The sequence below is a fragment of the Bos indicus genome, chromosome 5, assembly GCF_029378745.1.
Source record: "Bos indicus isolate NIAB-ARS_2022 breed Sahiwal x Tharparkar chromosome 5, NIAB-ARS_B.indTharparkar_mat_pri_1.0, whole genome shotgun sequence".
In the NCBI taxonomy this organism is placed as follows: domain Eukaryota; kingdom Metazoa; phylum Chordata; class Mammalia; order Artiodactyla; family Bovidae; genus Bos; species Bos indicus.
Window position 1 is genome coordinate 49,607,839 of NC_091764.1, and position 19,826 is coordinate 49,627,664.

The following is a 19,826-nucleotide window of genomic DNA, read 5'->3' on the forward strand; positions in this document are numbered from 1 at the left end:
GCGCGCACACTCACACACACACACACACACACACACACACACTCACACACTCACACGTTGTGTGTTTTATTAGACAGCTAATACCTGGCATTGCCTAAATTGGTTGTATTAGTAAAGCTTACAAAACTGTTGGATTCTAAATATGTCATTCCAATTTCGTTTATTAGACAAATCTGCAAAGAGGAACTACACCTCCAAATATTTAGTTACCTTGAAGAACAGTTCATAAAGGGGTAGCTAGATAAATGCTTTATTCTTTTGTCAGTTTTAAAAATAGTGAGTTGTACAGCGTCTTCCAGAGACATTGAGGAGTTTGTAAAGAAATGTGTAAGAATTTATACGGATTTCTGCCTTTTGCCTCTTAGCTTTAACCCCAAATCTGAGTTAAAGCAGCCATTTTTTCCGCTTACCATAGACACTTTCATATAAAATATTACAACCTTCCCTTATTTCTTCTTCATGGTTGATTTTTCTCTCTTGATTACTGTTAACTCCTCTCTTTTACTTTTTTCCTCCCTCTCTAGTTTCTAATACCTTCCTCAGCAATTCTACTTTAGCCACTAAAATTCTTCCCACTACAGCCATAACCACCCTGAACGTGCCCAATCTCGTCTGAAATTCTTCCCATGCTTCAGGGAGCCAGTGCCCTAGTGGTCTCTGACCCAATTTTGGAAAACAGCATCTGAAAATATTTATTTTGATTGCTTTTACAACTAGTTTTTCTTTCAGGCAGTTGCAAAGGAGTACATAGAGGGGAAAAGTTCAGTATTGACACTAATGGGGTGACCACAAAAAGCCCAACCACTTCTTGAGCACACAAGACATTTAGCCAACTATAGCCAAGTAGTGCTGTGTATATCCAATGGATTACTCAGCAAGAAAAGCTACTCAGAACTAAAATCTTTCCAAGCATATTTTTACTGTAATTTTTTATTATTAGGTAGAAAATCATTCTCAGTCTATTTTCTGTAATTAGTCTATATAAAAACATCACATTAACTTCTGATTTTTGTTTTTCTTTTAAGTAAGTTTAAGAAAATAAATTTTTTTTTCCCATCCAAGTGAGAAAGAAAATACATGCCATGTGACTTCCCAAGAAAGCCCTGTAGATAGAGTTTAGCAATTCTCCAATGCAATTATTTCATGGCCTTTTGCCTGAATAATTCTAAGCTGCTTCTCCAGAGGAAATGAGTCAGAAGAAATATGCTTGTTGTGTCCTTCTTCCTTGGGAGACTTCTCTTGATATCTTGTAGATCCATGAGGCTTCATTAAATGCAAATCTTTTGACTTGTCTGCATATTTTTTCAATCTGATTTTGATAATCTGTTTCTAGGATACTTTAAATTTAAAACCATATGGTATGTGTAAGATATCATGTTAGGAAATGAAGAGATGCAAATGTGTTCTGCTTTCTGTAGCCCTGTACCTAATGTCAGACTCTGCCTGCTAATGCAGGAGACTCGGGTCCTGGCCTTGGATCAGGGAGATCCCCTGGAGAAGGAAATGGCAACCTACTCCAGTATTCCTTCTTGGAGAGTTCCGTAAAGAAAGGAACCTGACGGGCTATAGTCCGTGGGGACACAACTTAGCGACTAAACAACAAGAACCTAATGTCAGCACCTGGGGGCAGGAGTTTGCCTGATGGTAGATCTCAGGGAGGGGCACGAGGGGCAGCTGTATTGAGGTGCATTCTGAAAGAGAACTGCTTGGCTGTGCAGCAGCAACAGCAGGAACATGCAGGATGGCACTTGACACTGATCTCACAGAGGAAGATAGTCACGAGAACTTTGGCTAACTTTGTCCCTTGGGAGCTTTGGCAGGTCTTAGAAACTAGAGTAATTCCTCAATTCATTTAAATTTGAAAATTGATGTCTCATTTGATATGAGATTTATAATGACTCAGCTGATTAAACTTCTAGATGAGAGCTAAACTTATTTTTAGTGTGTCAGGGTCTGGCCATGTAGGACACCCCTTAACTCCAAAGCCATCCCGGTTTCAGTCACTCCAGGCTAGATCAGTAGAGCAGTCAGTCCCCAAAGCAAAAGCAGAGGATATGAATGACTCTTTGCTGGTATTTAACTTATATTCATTTAACAACTATTAAACATCAACTGCCTGGCTTCCCTGGTGGCTCAGATGGTAAAGAATCCACCTATAGTTCAGGAGACCCAGGTTCAATCCCTGGGTTAAGATGATTCGCCTGGAGAAGGGAATAGCTACCCACTCCAGTATTCTTACCTGGAGAATTCCATGGACAGAGGAGCCTGGAGGGCTATAGTCCGTGGGGTCACAGAGAATCAGACATGACTGAGCAATTAACACAAATATTAACCACGCTAAGGATGGTCATATAGCAGTCAACCATGATAAATATGAGGCCTGCTTGGTGCTGGTATTGAGATAAGCTGGCTCCAACCACCCAGGCAGGCCCAGAGCTGAGGGGATTATAAACAGGAAGGCAATGAATAGTCTTCAAACTTGTTTTACCAATTTTGGTAAAACCATGATTCCTTGATGGATTTTTTTTTTTAATCTGAAATCATCATCATTACATTTAAATATCTCAGGTGATACACTTTATCATACATTGAAGATGTTGACACTGGAAATAAAAATATTCGTTCTTTTAAATGTATATGTGAAATCTTGTTATAATAGACTGAATAGCTACCATTTTTTGTATTTAAAAACATCTTAATAAGCTTTGTAACAATTGGAAATAGTATATTGCTCCCTGAATTCCATTCTGTTTCTCCCATAGAATATTATTCTAGGATTTAAAAAACAACTTTTTTTTCAGCTGCACCTTTCAGCATATAGGATCTTAGTTCCCCAAACAGGGATCAAACCCATGCCTCTTGCAGTGGAAGCTCAGAGTCCTAACCCGTGGACCACCAAGGAAGTCCCCGAATTTTGTTCTAATGTTTTTTTCTTAAAAGTCTTATTGATCACCCTATTAAATACTTATCAGCATATTATATATATATATATGTATGTATGTATGTATGTTCTTTCTATTACCATAAAGCTCCAAGAGTCTAATGACCAAATGACATACATACTAGAAATTTTATTTGAACATTTTACTTGAAATATCTCTTTCAATGAATTGAGTAGGTACTGCTTATGGTGACTTGGTTAATGTAGTCAGTTATCTAAGTGTTCCTCTGGTGAGCAGAGATCTTTACACCCTCTAGTAATACCTCGTATTAAGAACTGTGAGGGGTCTGATATTTTACAAGTTACCCTGCCATAATTTCATGGGTGTTGGCAGCACACAGGAGGTAATTACAGCAGTAGTAATAGCCAGAATATTCCCATTTTTGCACTGGTTCTCTGAGTCCCAGTTCCCTCAGGGCCAATGTGGATGGGCCCAGATGGATGCCTGCTCACACAATTCATTGCATTTCAGGAGAGAATTCTGACCCTAGGAAACCCAAATCTTTTTTAATGGTCAATAAGGATGCCTTCCATTTGCTCAAGTGTTGTTTTGGACAGTAACTATATTAGTTTCCAAGGGTTGCTGTTATAAAATACCACAAGTCTGGTTGTTTAAAACAACAGAAATTCACTGTCTTTCAGTTCTAAAGGCTACAAGTCTGAAATCAAGATGGTGGCAGGGCTATCTTCCCTCTGAAACCTATAGAAGAATCTTTCCTTGCCTTCCAACATCTGATGTTTTGTTAGCAATCTCTGGTATTTTTTGGCATATAGCTGCATGACTCCAGTCATCACTTGGCATTTTCTCTGCTTCACATGGATGTCTTCTTATAGGGACACCAGTCATATTGGACAAAGGGCCTGCCATAGTCCATATGTGTGTGTGTGTGTGCTTAGTCGCTCAGTCATGTCAGACTCTTTGTGACCCCGTGGATTGTAGCCCACCAGGCTCCTCTGATCATGGGGATTCTCCAGGCAAGAATACTGGAGTGGGTTGCCATGTCCTCCTCCAGAGGATCTTCCCAACCTAGGTCTCCCAAATTGCAGGTAGAGTCTTTATCATCTAAGCCATCAAGGAAGCTCAAAATACTGGAGTGGATAGCCTATCTCTTCTCCAGGGGCACTTCCTCACCCAGGAATTGAACTGGGGTCTCCTGCATTGCAGGTGGATTCTTGACCAGCTGAGCTACCAGGGAAGCCCACTCCAGTATGACCTCATCTTAACTTATTAGATCTCCAACAACCCTGTTGCCAAATAAATTCCCATCCCAAGGTACTGGGGATTATGACGTCAACATCTTTTTGTGGGGAGGAACATCATTCAGCCCTTAACAGTGAATATGTCTGCTCTTTAGGTGAAGGGGTATGCTGTCTTCCAAGGATGCTCACCAGGACACATGCATCTTTGAAAGATAGTCCAGAATTAAGGGCTTCTCTCATAGCTCAGTTGGTTAAGAAACTGCCTGCAATGCAGGAGACCTGGGTTCGATTCCTGGGTCAGGAAGATCCCCTGGAGAAGGGCATGGCAACCCACTCCAGTATTCTTGCCTGGAGAATCCCATGGACAGAGGAGCCTGGTGGGCTACAGTCCATGGGGTCGCAAGAGTCGGACACGACTTAGCGACTCAACCACCACCACTACCAGTGCTTCACTCAAAACCCATAAACAATCTTCTGATACACCACATAAACTTATGGGTGAGAAGTGAGTTTGCTTTTATGTAAGAAGAGCCATTACTAAAGAAGATAGAAAGCATAACCTGTTAAAGTCACCTTCACAGAGATTCATTTGGGGGAAAGAGTTTATACAGAAGTTGAGGTTGAAATTGATTTCCTAGAAATGACCTTTATCCTCGTATTTCTTGGGGCATATTCACATACCCCAGATGGTGGAGTCTCAGTCTGAAAGATCACTGTTTTAAAAGACATGGAGGTGTATCTGGGCTGTGAGTAGCTACATCCAGTACAGCTTTAAAGTGTTCCTGGTGTTGAAATGCCCCCTTTCATTTTCCTGAACTTTGAGAGGTGTCTTTCCTAAAGGTTGCAGTTGGGCTAAGTCGTGTCATCAGAGAATTAAGAGAGTCTCTGCATTTGCTTAGGGAAAAGATCAGGACTGGGCAGCAGTAGGGAGTCCCCAAATGTGTAGGAGTTGGTTTGCAACAGAGCAATGAATAACCTGTGCATATATAGCATGGGTTGATGAGGAGCAGACATGTGGCTAAGGCAGCAGACACTTGGTGGGGTCCTGATTCTCAGAAACAGTGAGGAGGAGAAAGTGTCAAGACCCTGAAATCCCTACAGTTACGCAGTATGGAGAGTTGAAGTTTTCTTAAAATGGGTATTTAGAAATCCATGTGACCTTATTTTACACTCTCGTTGACGCAGTCTGGACATGCCAGTTAAACTTTTTTTTTTACTTTTGGCTGCATGGTGCGTCATTGCTACATACGGGCCTTTCTCTAGTTGTGGTGCACAGGCTTCTCATTGCAGTGGCTTCTCTTGCTGCAGGGCACAGGCTTCAGTAGTTGTGGTATACAGGCTTAGTTGCCCTGCAGCATGTGGGATCTTCCCAGACTAGGGATAGAACCCATGTCCCCTGCATTGGCAGGCGAAGTCTTAACCACTAGACCACTAGAGAAGTCCCAGTTAAACTTTTTGACCCAATTGTGTATGACTAAACTGATGTGGAATCATACAGTTCCACAGTAAATTGTTAATGCAGACACAACGACTTATTTGCATAATTTTTGCAACTATGCCTTTCCATAATGAGGCCACTTTCTCAGACATGTGTTTGTCACCATCTGGTTTAGCAAGTACGTTTGTCCTTGGAAAGCTTGAGAAGGTGATTCTTTACATATATTTTTTTTAATGTTATTTTTAGTTTAAAAACCTGCAAAAATCTCCAGGAGCAATAATGTTTCATTCCATCAAAGTTGAGTCTCTGTGGTCTTGTTTCATTTTTAAAGGGATGGGTGATATTGAGGAAAAGTTTCTTGTCTGTGTCCTCAGGGAATTAACTTCCCATGAAATAAGACCTACAGGAGCTTAAAGAGATACCCAGCTTCAAAAAAAAAAAAATTGTCCTTATTTGTCAAACTTCAGTTAACTGCAAGTGCGAGTTGTTAACAGTATTGAAAAGCTGTCAACTACTTAGCTTCTAATAATAAAATTCTTCTTGGGGAAAGTATTAAATGCTTGGAAGAAACAGTTTGAGAAGATACTTAAAGTAGGATTGTTCTGGTTACCTGCAGGTAACCTTTTGCTTCCCTGGAAGAACTGGCATGGGCCAGGGAGGGGAGAAAAGGGATTGCCCTACCTTATATAATTAAATAGGGAGCTTTCCAGGTGGTACTAGTGGTAAAGAACCTACCTGCCAATGCAGGAGGTGCAAGAGATGCAGGTTTGATCCCTGGGTCGGAAAGATCCCCTGGAGGAGGGTACGGCAATCCACTCCAGTATTCTTGCCTGGGAAGAAATCCAATGGACAGAGAAGCCTGGTGGGCTGTAGTCCATGAGGCTGCAAAGAGCTGGACACTTCTGAGCGACTAACACTTTCAGAGTTTATTAGAGCAGAAGACACTGTTACAACTGTGCAACGGCTTGTGGGAGAGCTGAGGCCTTTCTTGGGCTAACACCAACTTTCGTAGCCTCAAGACAAAATTCCTGCTGGAAGGTGGCATTGAGTGATTGGTTAGGATGCTAGAGGGTGGTAATAGGGTGGGTGTTTTACCTAATATGCGGTCAGGGAGCCAGCCGGTTTAGATCAGGGTGGTCTCGTGACAATGGTTGCTGCGGGGCTTGGTCAGTTCCGGAGATGACCTTCGTTAGGGCTCCACATCTGTGGCCTTGGTACAAGGCTTTACACCTGTGATCTTGGTACAGGGTTCCGCATTAATCATTGGACCACCAGAATGTGTGTGCTCATTGTGTCCAACTCTCTGCAACCTCATGGACTGTAGCCCACCAGGTTCCTCTGTCCATGGAATTTTCCAGGCAAGAATACTGGAGTGGGTTGCCATTTCCTCCTCCAGGGGAATCTTCCCAGCCCACGGATCGGACCTGCATCTCCAAATTGGCAGGCAGATTCTTTAAAGTCCCCAAAATGTGTAACATTAGACAATGCTGTAGGAACTTAATAACATTGTCGATATTTTGGTATTATGAGTTTTGTTTTGACACTAATAGATTTCTGTTAAATTTGGGGGGCCTCTCTTTGGTGTCTAAACTCTCTAGAAAGGCTCTGTCAAAATTGACATAATTGCAAAACCTTTTATTGGGTGGCAAGAAGGTTGGGAGTGAGAGTAACTTGGAACTAGCCAGCAGAGGGCAACAGCTACTGACATGAGGTTTTGTTTCTGTCCTGGTGACATCGGTGTAGTGTAGCTTCTTCTGGACAGTGGAAAATTGAGCAGTGCAGGAATTATCACCAAAATGACCATTTTTAGTGAGCTTTAATGACTGCTCTTGTAGAGACAGGTATTCGGGCAAGATTTAGTTCAAGAAATGAGTCAGAACCTCTACTGTCCTCTTCACTGAATTTTGACCAATAAATTCCAAACTCTTTTCTCACCTAGTGACTGTGCAGTGAGCTTTTCCTGACTCAGAACTGTTCACCAATGACTGGCATCTTGCCGTTGCTGGATTATAGAGACTTTTTTGGTTTGTTCTGAGGCTTGTGCCTCCTCCCCATATATCAGACCACAGCACTTCCTGTGCCTGGAGTATTTAGAAGGATGACTAGGGAATTATTCCTTAGCATTTCAGGAGGAGGAAGGAGGGTCACATACCCTTTGAGTTTTTATTGATGTATGTTCTTCCTCCCAGAAAAATGTCCATGATGACAAAATTTTCTTTTTTAATTTCAAGGATTCATGGAAACTCCTATGGGTCCACTCACCTCAGGGTAAAAATCTCTGTTGGTGACAAACTCTTGAAAGATTTTGAAATAATGCTACTTTTGATAGAGCCTTTTTAGAAAGTTCAGACGTCAAAGAGATCCAAAAAAGATTAATCTGAAACCTACCAGCTCCAAATAAGTTATTCAGGAAGTGCAATATGTCTTGAAGGTTAGGACCTTAGTACCTCAAATAAATTGCTGTTTTTTAGTCACTAAGTCACGTCCAATTCTTTTGTGACACCATGGACTATAGCCCACCAGGCTCCTCTGTCCATGGGACTCACTAGGCAACAGAACTGGAGTGGGTTGCCATTTCCTCTGCCAGAGGATTAAACTCTTGTCTCCGGCATTGGCAGGTGGATTCTTTACCACTGACCCACCAGAGAAGCCTGATCTTAAATACTGAATGTTTTCACCTGGATATGCTATAGGCAACTTAGCACTTTTCTTTCCTAGACTTGTTCTACTTGGCTTCCCTGATTTTTCTTGGGAAGACTTCTGTTCCAGTGACCCTCACTTTAAACTTTGGGGTCATCTTTGATTCCTCTCTGTCATACTCAACATTAAACCTTCAGAGCACTTTCATGGTCATTTCCTTTTTCCATTTTGATCTTCATCTGGAGCTTTTATTAGTCAAGCCTGGATTAGAAATTTAGCCTCTCACCTTCTGTTTCTTTGTATTCCAGTCCATCCTTCTTACCTTCACTAGGCAATTATTTTAAAACTCTGGTTTGATGGGGTTTCTCGTCCTCTGATCCTTATCCCGCTTTTTTTTTTATTTTTCTCTTCACTATTTCTCACATTTCAGTCAAAATGGAATACAGGAGAAAAAAAAGTAGAGGACAGGTTCTGCCCTGTATTTTCTTACCACTTAGGCTTTGCTTAGTTTTCTTCGTCTAGACTAGTCCTAGTCTAGGAATTCTTAATTTTTTTTGTACAATGGGATGGATCTCTTTGGCTGTGAAGTCTGTGAAGCTGATGGACACTTTCTCAGAATGTTTTTAATACCTCAAATTACATACATGGAATTACAAAGGAAAACAGTTATATTAGAATACAGTTATAAAAATATTTTAAAATATGTGATATCATATGTGTTAATAGATTCATTTATAAATAACAGGACCTTGCATTGGTCCTAATTATTATCATAGCAGTTAATTTCTGACATCTGCATTGGAAAAAGATATTAAGTATCAGCTAGAGGTTAGTGAAAATAAAGATGTATTGCTTTCCTCAATTAAGTTCACTGACTCCAGTTTTAAATCTAGATCATTGGAACTCAAACAAGAGTATGTACCAGAGTCACCTGGATTCTTAGTAACCACGGAATGCTATGACTCATTTCTGACTGAATAGGGCAAGCATGAACTCTAGAATTTGCATCTAACAAGTTCCCAGGTGTTGCTGATGTTGCAGGCCCAGGCTACACTTTAAAAATCTCCAATCAACAATAGATCTTTACTTCATGCTATCTTTACCTACCAAAATCCTATGCCTCCCTAAACCCAGGAAGACTCCATCTTCTGTATTAGGGTTTCCCCTCAGCTCCCCTATCAGAAGAGAGCTCTTCCCTTTCAAGGACTCTTGCCCAGTTTATTTAGACCACTCTCATGGCATTTAGCTTCCTACTTTGTTTTATGGTCCCTGGGGTGCAACGTACCTGGAGCGCCAGTCTCCCGATTTATTCATGTGACTGGCAATGCTGTGATACTTCAAACCTTCCTGAGGGAGTAAATGTCTTTTTTCACTCATTAGACTATGCTTCTGTAGTTTGAAATTTTGTGGGAGGGAGGAGTTTGAAAGTGAGGGAAGAAGGGAAGTTCCAATGGAGAACTGCTCATTAGGGAAATTTAGCAGCATAGAAATTAGTAAGGGAAGAGAATACCCATTTTATTCACTTGATACTCTTACTGAGTGTCATGTGTTGAAATATCCTTTATTCTGATTTTAACATTTATAACAAAGTAGATTACCTATTGGGCCTTCCAATAAAAGTTCAGAAAGATGTCCATTGACCCATGATGATTATGTAGCATACGGCCTTATCCAGGTAACTGGTTAAGAATGCTGTATAAATCAGAGTCCTAGGTGTGGGTCTGGACTATCTACTACAAAGTTTCCAGTGTAGCACTTGAGTTATTGTTGAAGACAGAATGAACCCATTTGAGGCCTTGACTACAGTATGGCTTCTCTGCTGCTGCTGCTAAGTCGCTTCAGTCATGTCCGACTCTGCACGACCCCATAGACGGCAGCCCACCAGGCTCCCCCGTCCCTGGGATTCTCCAGGCAAGAACACTGGAGTGGGTTGCCATTGCCTTCTCTGATGGCTTCTCTATACCTGGCCAAAACTCCCACCCAGTGACAATCTATGGTTTGAAGTCAGCCTGGGAGGAGACACAGAATTAGGTAAGTAATGAGTTGCAAGATTCTGATTTTATCCCTGAACCTCTTCTTCCCTGTATTCCTCCCTTTCTCTCTTTTTAATCCAGTGACCAGGATAGTGATCCTGTAGATTAGAAGTTAATGTATAGAGTCTTATAAAATTTCTTCCAAACTGAAAATTCTGAGACTCTATAAAACCAATCCACAAAGGGTGTTCCCCCTTGCAATGAGAAAATTGAGTTTGTGGTATTTGCTTGTTCCTTTGCTTTGACTCATGTATTTAGCAGAAACTATGACAGAGGATGAGATGGCTGAATGGCATCACTGACTCGGTGGACCTGAGTTTGGGTGAACTCCGGGAGTTGGTGATGGACAGGGAGGCCTGGCGTGCTGCGATTCATGGGGTCGCAAAGAGTAGGACAAGACTGAGCGACTGAACTGAACTGATGACTTTGTGAAGAAGCATGTTGGAGAACTCAGCTCGAATCTTCTGTCTCTACCTTGCTGTGTTTGTATGAATTGTGGAATCTTAGTTATTCTGTCATATTTAAGTAACGACTACATAGGCAAAGTAATAACTGTTAACGGTAAGGATGATAGACATTTGCCCATAGTGCTTTTCAGTTCTAAATGGCTGTGAGGAGACTGAGTGCAGTCTGCTAATATTAGTCATTCTGCTTGTGTTATTCCTTATCTTGGGTCAGAGGGTTTCTCTTGGATGGTTCTCTGTTCCAACTGTGTAAAAGGGCTCCTCTCAATAGTTACTGAATTTTGTCAATATTGGGCATAATCCCAAACTCTTAACTCATTCTTTATGGGTATGGTTGTTCTCTTAGGATGTTAAGAAAGACCCATGCTCTGTTGCTAGCTGTCCATCAATTTCTATTCTCACATATGCCTTTAAAATGAATTTATCCTCCTCTTGCAGTTACACAGGAAACCAATATTAATAAATTGTTTACCATAAAGGAAAAATGCAGAAATTTTTTGAAGGCTTTGAATAGAGCTGAGAATAAAATCCTGATCTTTGGTAATTCAGCCCTTTTTTTTGTTTGTTTTGCTGTGTCACTCAGCATGTGGAAATCTTAGTTCCTGGACGGGGGATTGAACCCAGACCTCAGCTCACTCAGTGCTGGACTGCCAGGGAATTTTCTCAGCAGACATTGTAAACCCCTTCTTCTCTAAGGCAGTGAACTAACGATGATGGCTAACCCTTCTTGAGTGCTTACTATGAATTTGGTGCTGTGCAAAGCTCTATGTGCTCTATCTTAATCTTCCTACCATCATATTTGATAGGAAACTAATCTCATTTTTCAGGTAGACAAACTGAGGCACAGAATAGTTAAATCACTTGCCCAAAGTTATACTGCTAGTAAGGAAACAAAGCTGGGCCTAGAATCTGCTCTTAGCTGACTCCACAATCTGAATTTCTAACTACTACTTTATACTGTTAAGTACTCCAGGTTACAGGGGTGAGTAAGGCATGCCTTGCCTTGAAGAAGTTTACAATTTTGCGGCCCTCAGTTCAGTCACTCAGTTGTGTCCGATTCTTTGCGACCTTATGAATCACAGCCTGTCAGGCCTCCCTGTCCATCACCAACTCCCGGAGTTCACCCAAACCCATGTCCATTGAGTCTGTGATGCCATCCAACCATCTCATCCTCTGTCGTCCCCTTCTCTTCCTGCCCCCAGTCCCTCCCAGCATCAAGAGTCTTTTCCAATGAGTCAACTCTTCACATGAGGTGGCCAAAGTACTGGAGTTTCAGCTTTAGCATCATTCCTTCCAAAGAAATCCCAGGGCTGATCTCCTTCAGAATGGACTGGTTGGATCTCCTTGCAGTCCAAGGGACTCTCAAGAGTCTTCTCCAACACCACAGTTCAAAAGCATCAATTCTTCGGCACTCAGCTTTCTTCACAGTCCGACTCTCACATCCATACATGACCACTGGAAAAACTATAGCCTTGACTAGACGGACCTTTGCTGGCAAAGTAATGTCTCTGCTTTTTAATATACAGCCTTGACATACTCCTTTTCCTATTTGGAACCAGTCTGTTGTTCCACTGTTGCTTTCTCTCCTGCATATAGGTTTCTCAAGAGGCAGGTCAGGTGGTCTGGTATTCCCATCTCCTTCAGAATTTTCCACAGTTTATTGTGATCCACACAGTCAAAGGCTTTGGCATAGTCAATAAAGCAGAAATAGATGCTTTTCTGGAACTCTCTTGCTTTTTTGATGATCCAGGGGATGTTAGCAATTTGATCTATGGTTCCTCTGCCTTTTCTAAAACCAGCTTGAACATCTGGAAGTTCAGGGTTCACGTATTGCTAAAGCCTGGCTTGGAGAATTTTGAGCATTTCTTTACTAGCGTGTGAGATGAGTGCAATTGTGTGGTAGTTTGAGCATTCTTTGGCATTGCCTTTCTTTGGGATTGGAATGAAAACTGACCTTTTCCAGTCCTGTGGCCACTGCTGAGTTTTCCAAATTTGCTGGCATATTGAGTGCAGCACTTTCACAGCATCATCTTTCAGGATTTGAAATAGCTCCACTGGAATTCCATCACCTCGACTAGCTTTGTTTGTAGTGATGCTTTCTAAGGCCCACTTGACTTCACATTCCAGGATGTCTGGCTTTAGGTGAGTAATCACACCATTGTGACTATCTGGGTTGTGAAGCTCTTTTTTGTACAGTTCTTCTGTGTATTCTTGCCACCTCTTCTTAATATCTTCTGCTTCTGTTAGGTCCATACCATTTCTGTCCTTTATCGAGCCCCTCTTTGCATGAAATGTTCCCTTGGTATCTCTAATTATCTTGAAGAGATCCCTAGTCTTTCCCATTCTATTGTTTTCCTCTATTTCTTCGCCTTGATCGCTGAGGAAGGCTTTCTTATCTCTCCTTGCTATTCTTTGGAACTCTGCATTCAGATGCTTATATCTTTCCTTTTCTCCTTTGCTTTTTGCTTCCCTTCTTTTCACAGCTATTTGTAAGACCTTCTCAGACAGCCATTTTGCTTTTTTGCATTTCTTTTCCATGGGGATGGTCTTGATTCCTGTCTCTTGTACAGTGTCACGAACCTCTGTCCATAGTTCATCAGGCACTCTATCTATCAGATCTAGGCCCTTAAATCTATTTCTCACTTCCACTGTATAATCATAAGGGGTTTGATTTAGGTCATACCTGAATGGTCTAGTGGTTTTCCCTACTTTCTTCAATTTAAGTCTGAATTTCACAATAAGGAGTTCATGATCTTAGCCACAGTCAGCTCCTGGTCTTGTTTTTGCTGACTGTATAGAGCTTCTCCATCTTTGGCTGCAAAGAATATAATCAATCTGATTTCGGTGTTGACCATCTGGTGATGTCCATGTGTAGAGTCTTCTCTTGTGTTGCTGGAAGAGGGTGTTTGCTATGACCAGTGTGTTATCTTGGCAAAACTCTATTAGCCTTTGCGCTGCTTCATTCCGTACTCCAAGGCCAAATTTGCCTCTTACTCCAGGAGTTTCTTGACTTCCTACTTTTGCATTCCAGTTGCCAACATCCGCTGGATCATGGAAAAAGCAAGAGAGTTCCAGAAAAGCATCTATTTCTGCTTTATTGACTATGCCAAATCCTTTGACTGTGTGGATCACAATAAACTGTGGAAAATTCTGAAAGAGATGGGAATACCAGAACACCTGATCTGCCTCTTGAGAAACCTATATGCAGGTCAGGAAGCAACAGTTAGAACTGGACATGGAACAACAAACTGGTTCCAAATAGGAAAAGGAGTACGTCAAGGCTGTATATTGTCACATTGCTTATTTAACTTCTATGCAGAGTACATCATGAGAAATTCTGGGCTGGAAAAAGCACAAACTGGAATCAAGATTGCCAGGAGAAATATCAATAACCTCAGATATGCAGATGACACCACCCTTATGGCAGAAAGTGAAGAGGAACTGAAAAGCCTCTTGATGAAAGTGAAAGTGGAGAGTGAAAAAGTTGGCTTAAAGCTCAACATTCAGAAAACGAAGATCATGGCATCTGGTCCCATCACCTCATGGGAAATAGATGGGGAAACAGTGGAAACAGTGTCAGACTTTATTTTTCTGGGCTCCAAAATCACTACAGATGGTGACTGCAGGCATGAAATTAAAAGACGCTTACTCCGTGGAAGGAAAGTTATGACCAACCTAGATAGCATATTCAAAAGCAGAAACATTACTTTGCCAACAAAGGTTCGTCTAGTCAAGGCTATGGTTTTTCCTGTGGTCATGTATGGATGTGAGAGTTGGACTGTGGAGAAGGCTGAGCACTGAAGAATTGATGCTTTTGATCTGTGGTGTTGGAGAAGACTCTTGAGAGTCCCTTGGACTGCAAGGAGATCCAACCAGTCCATTCTGAAGGAGATCAGCCCTGGGATTTCTTTGGAAGGAATGATGCTAAAGCTGAAACTCCAGTACTTTGGCCACCTCATGTGAAGAGTTGACTCATTGGGAAAGACTCCGATGCTGGGAGGGATTGGGGGCAAGAGGAGAAGGGGACGACAGAGGATGAGATGGCTGAATGGCATCACTGACTCGATGGACGTGAGTCTGAGTGAACTCCGGGAGTTGGTGATGGACAGGGAGGCCTGGCGTGCTGCGATTCATGGGGTCGCAAATAGTCGGACACGACTGAGCGACTAATCTGATCTGATCTGATAATGAAAAAGACATCTTTTTTGGGTGTTAGTTCTAAAAGGTCTTGTAGGTCTTCATAGAACAGTTCAACTTCAGCTTCGTCAGCGTTACTGGTTGGGGCATAGCCTTGGATTACTGTGATATTGAATGGTTTGCCTTGGAAATGAACAGAGATTATTCTGTCATTTTTGAGATTGCATCCAAGTACTGCATTTTGGACTCTTTTGTTGGCCATGATGGCTACTCCATTTCTTCTAAGGGATTCCTGCCCACAGTAGTAGATATAATGGTCATCTGAATTAAATTTACCCATTCCAGTCCATTTTAGTTCAGTGATTCCTAGAATGTTGACATTCACTCTTGCCATCTCCTGTTTGACCACTTCCAATTTGCCTTGATTCATGGCCCTTACTCTTTACAGCATTGGACCTTGTTGGTACAAAATAAATCGTGGTTTCATACCATGAATTTTAAATGATTGTAACTAGATTCAAGCACATCTTTGTTAATCAAAATAGGAACCATTACAATCAACACATTTTTGCCGATGAGAAATAAATTTGTTTATTCCTGTACCAGAAAAAAAAAAAAAAATCCATGCTTTGGGATTCAAAGAACTCTTGGAAAGCACTTTCTCCCTTCTGCTGTTTGTAGAAGTGTTTTGCCTGCAAAAAGTTGAGACGCTTGAAGAAGTGGTAGTTGGTTGGTGAGAGGAAGGGTGAATATGGTGGATGAGCAAACTCCACCATCATAGCCCAATTAGTTCAACTTTTGAAGCTGCTGGTTGTACAGTGTGTGATCAAGCGTTGTCATGGAGAAGAACCAGGCCCTCTCTGTTGACCAGCGCCAGCTGTGGGTGTTGCAGTTTTCTCAGCAAATCTCACTGATTTGCTGAGCATACTTCGCAGATGTAATGGTTTTGCGGGTAGCAGACCACCAGTGACCATGACCTTTTTGTGGTGCAAGTTTGACTTTGAGAAGCACTCTGGAGATTTTTCTCGGTCCAGCCACTGACCTAGTTGTTGCCAATCATTGTATAAAATCCCCTTTATGTAGCACATCACAATCTGAGTGAGAAATGGTTCATTATTGTTGCGTAGAATAAGAGAAGATGACACTGCAAAACAATGATTTGTTTAATTTTTGGTCAGCTCTTGAGGCACCCACTTACTGAACTTCTCCACCTTACTGATTTGCTTCTAAAGTCAAATGACCATAGACTGGTCAATGCTGAGTTCTTCAACAATGTCTGGTGTAGTTGTAAGAGGATCAGCTATGATATTGCTCTCAGTTGGTCATTGTCAACTTCCTATGGCCAGCCACTATGCTCCTTATCTTCAAGGCTCTTGTCCCCTCTGCAAAACTTTTTGAACCACCACTGCACTGTACATTCATTAGCAGTTCCTGGACCAAATGTGTTGTTGATATTGTGAGTTGTCTCTGCTGCTTTATGACCCATTTTGAACCCGAATAAAAAAATCACTCGAATTTGCTTTATATCTAACATCAGTTCTATAGTCTAAAATAAACATAAAATTAACAGAAAGTAATAAGTCATTAGCAAAAACATAAAGCAAGAAATGCTCATTAACATGATGTATAACATAACCACATTTATTTAAGAATGCATCCCAATATCAAATGGCAAAGTTCAACAGTGCAAAACTGCAATTACTTTTGCACCAATCTAATATGTAAAACTTCAGGAGTGCTGAGCTTATCATCTGTTCACTTCTGTGTCTCAAGATCTGGAAGAGTTCTGCCAGGTGGCAGGTGCTTTGAACTATTTGTTGAATTAATCAAGACTTCTTGAGAAGACCATTTTCATTGGTCTGTAACATTCAGTTGTGCATGTTCTGCAAACCCATTTTGGAGGCAAGTCCTCCTCCTCCCTTCCCCAATTCCCCATATTCCAACTGCATTGCACTTTCAGGTTCCTCCCTTTGCAACTCTGGTGTTGTCCACTGGTAGTTTCTCAATATTTATGAGATGTTTTCAGAGCTGGAAAACATCAAGGAAGTTTCCCAACAGTAAACAAAAGCCCGGACTAGCTAGAGAGGAGGGTAGGCTGGGGTTGGAATAGATTTCTCAAGGTATCTCTGCTTCCAAGAGCATGCCAGGAAGGCTCATGAATACATAAGCAGTCTGCTTTGAGCAAGCACCAAGCAAGAATATCAGTTGGAAAATGTTTATCTTTTAAAAACTCAACAGCTTTTCGAAAGGACATTTTTTAAAAACCATTTTTGTGTTGTAAATCGTAGTTTATGTGCATATATAAATAAGAGTGCCACCACTTGCATGAGTCCTTCCCCCTCAGCCTGTTATTTTACAGGAGTGGCACTCCCCAGCCTCAAATTTCCTTGTAGTTCAGCTTGTCAGTGACCTCGTCAAACAAAGAAGGCAGCTTGTTGTCACCAGTGACCAACATCTTGTTTAGATGTGGGCAGCGTGCCTTGTTGCTTCAGCAGAGGGAATGTTGTCTTTAAACTGTGAGGCATGGTGAAGGGAGTATCTGTCAGCTATTACCACACTTTGGAAAATGAGAAAACACATGGTCTCAAATGTAGCAGTGACATAGGGGAGTATAATTGATATACACTTCTTGAAATGGTCTCATTCCAAAAAAAATATTTGGTTTAGAGAAACCCATGGGAGAACTGAAACACATTGGAAGGCCAGAAGTGGGTTGACGTGATGGCAGAACACCCTTTTCAGCATCCTTGTGCGGCACCTAATGGCTTCCACTGGTCACCCAATCAGAGAGCATGTCTTTAGACTAATGCTATTCAGCTGGTTACTATGGCAATGATGGAATACTAGTTGTCATGACGATGAAATGGAAATTGAGGGGACCAATCCCTTTAGAGGAGGTGGATTCATTAAGCCCTGTCTTTTCTTCTTTCCTTAAAACTTGACCATATTGTACAGTACTTGTAAGAGGGGTCCATTTTCAAGCTCTGTACATACATTTCAAGATTTATATTTTCGTATTCTTAGATCACATGGCTTAAGTCTTTTCAACTCTGTGTTGAGAACAGACATGCTACCCCCACTCCCACAGTATTTTATAGCTCATGTTAAAGAATGTCACCACAGAAGCTAGGTTTCTTTTTATCACCCTCAAAGCATTTCTGCCAAACTCCACTGAATTCCTCCAAAGTTAATCTGGTGTGAAATAGAACAGGGTCAAAATCAATAAAGTGGACTGTAAATTTTAAAAGATATTTTCTTCCAGATTTATTGCGGTATAATTGATGTAAAAATGTACATGTTTAAAGTGTACAATGCCATGCTTTACATAATTATCCACTGTGAAATGATTACCACAATCAAGCTAATTAACCCGTCCGTCATATCACATAGTTTGCTTTTTGTGTGTGTGGTGAGGACACTTAAGATCGATTCTTTTAGCAGTTTTAGGTACATGATACATTGTGTGCTCAGTTGTTTCAGTCATGTCTGACTCTTTGTGACCCACCAGGTTCTTCTGTCCATGGGATTCTCCAGGCAAGAATACTGGAATGAGTTGCTATCTCCTCCTCCAGGGAATCTTCCTGATCCAGGGATCAGACCCGCGTCTCCTCTGTTTCCTGTATTGCAGGCAGATTCTTTACCACTGCATTACCTGTGATTAACTATAGTCACTATGCTGTACATTAGATCCCAGAACTTACATTCATCTTATTTTTTTAAATTTTATTTATTTACCGTTTAATTTGGTCGCACTAGGTCTTCGTTGCTGCGTGCAGGCTTTCTCTAGTTGCGTGAGCAGGGGCTACTCTCTGTAGTTGTGGTGCATGGGCTCTCTATTGCGGTGTTTCCTCTTGTTGTGGAACACAGGCGCCAGGCACGCAGGTTTCAATTGTTGTGGTGCATGGGCTTAGTTGCCCCATGGCATGTGGGATCTTCCCATATCAGGGATCAAATCTGTGTCCCCTGCATGAGTGGATTCTTCACCACTGGACCACCCGGGAAGTCCTTATATTCGTCTTATAACTGAAAATGTATACCCTTCGGCCAGCATCTCCACATTTCCCTGACCCCCAGCCCGTGGCAATGACTATTCTACTCTCCTGTTTGTTGTGCAGTGCCTCTGTTGTGTCCGATTCTTTGTGACCCCATGGACTGCAGCTTGCCAGGCTTCCCTGTCCTGCAGTATCTCCCAGAGTTTGCTCAAACTCATGTCCATTGAGTTGATGATGCCATCCAACCATCTCATCTCCTGTAGTCCCCTTCTCCTCCTGCCTTCAATCTTGCCCAGCGTAAGGGTCTTTTCCTATGAGTCGGCTCTTTGCATCAGGTAACCAGAGTATTGGAGCTTCAGCATCAGTCCTTCAATTTATACTAAGGGATGATTTCCTTTAGGTTTGACTGGTTTGATCTCCTTATTTTCCAAGGGACTCTCAAGAGTCTTCTCTAACACCAAATTTCAAAAGCATCAGCTCCTCAGCACTCAGCTTTCTTTATGGTCCAACTCTCACATCCATACATGACTACTGAAAAAACCATAGCTTTGACTAGATGGACCGTTGTTGGAATGTTTCTGCTTTTTAATGTGCTATCTAGGTTTGTCATAGCTTTTCTTCCAAGGAGCAGACATCTTTTAATTTCATGGCTGCAGTAACCATCTGCAGTGATTTTGGAGCCCCAAAAAATAAAGTCTCCCACTGTTTCCATCATTTCCCCATGTATTTGCCATGAAGTGGTGGGGCCAGATGCCATGATATTCTTCTATTGAATGCTGAGTTTTAAGCCAGCTTTTTCATTCTCCTCCTTCATCTTCATTAAGATGATTCACCTTCCTTCCTTCACCTCTTTGCTTTCTGCCATTAGAGTGGTGTCATCTGCATATCTGAAGTTATTGATATTTCTTCTGGCAATCTTGATTCCAGCTTGTGCTTCATCCAGCCCAGCATTTCGCATGATGTAGTACATGTATTTAGCTT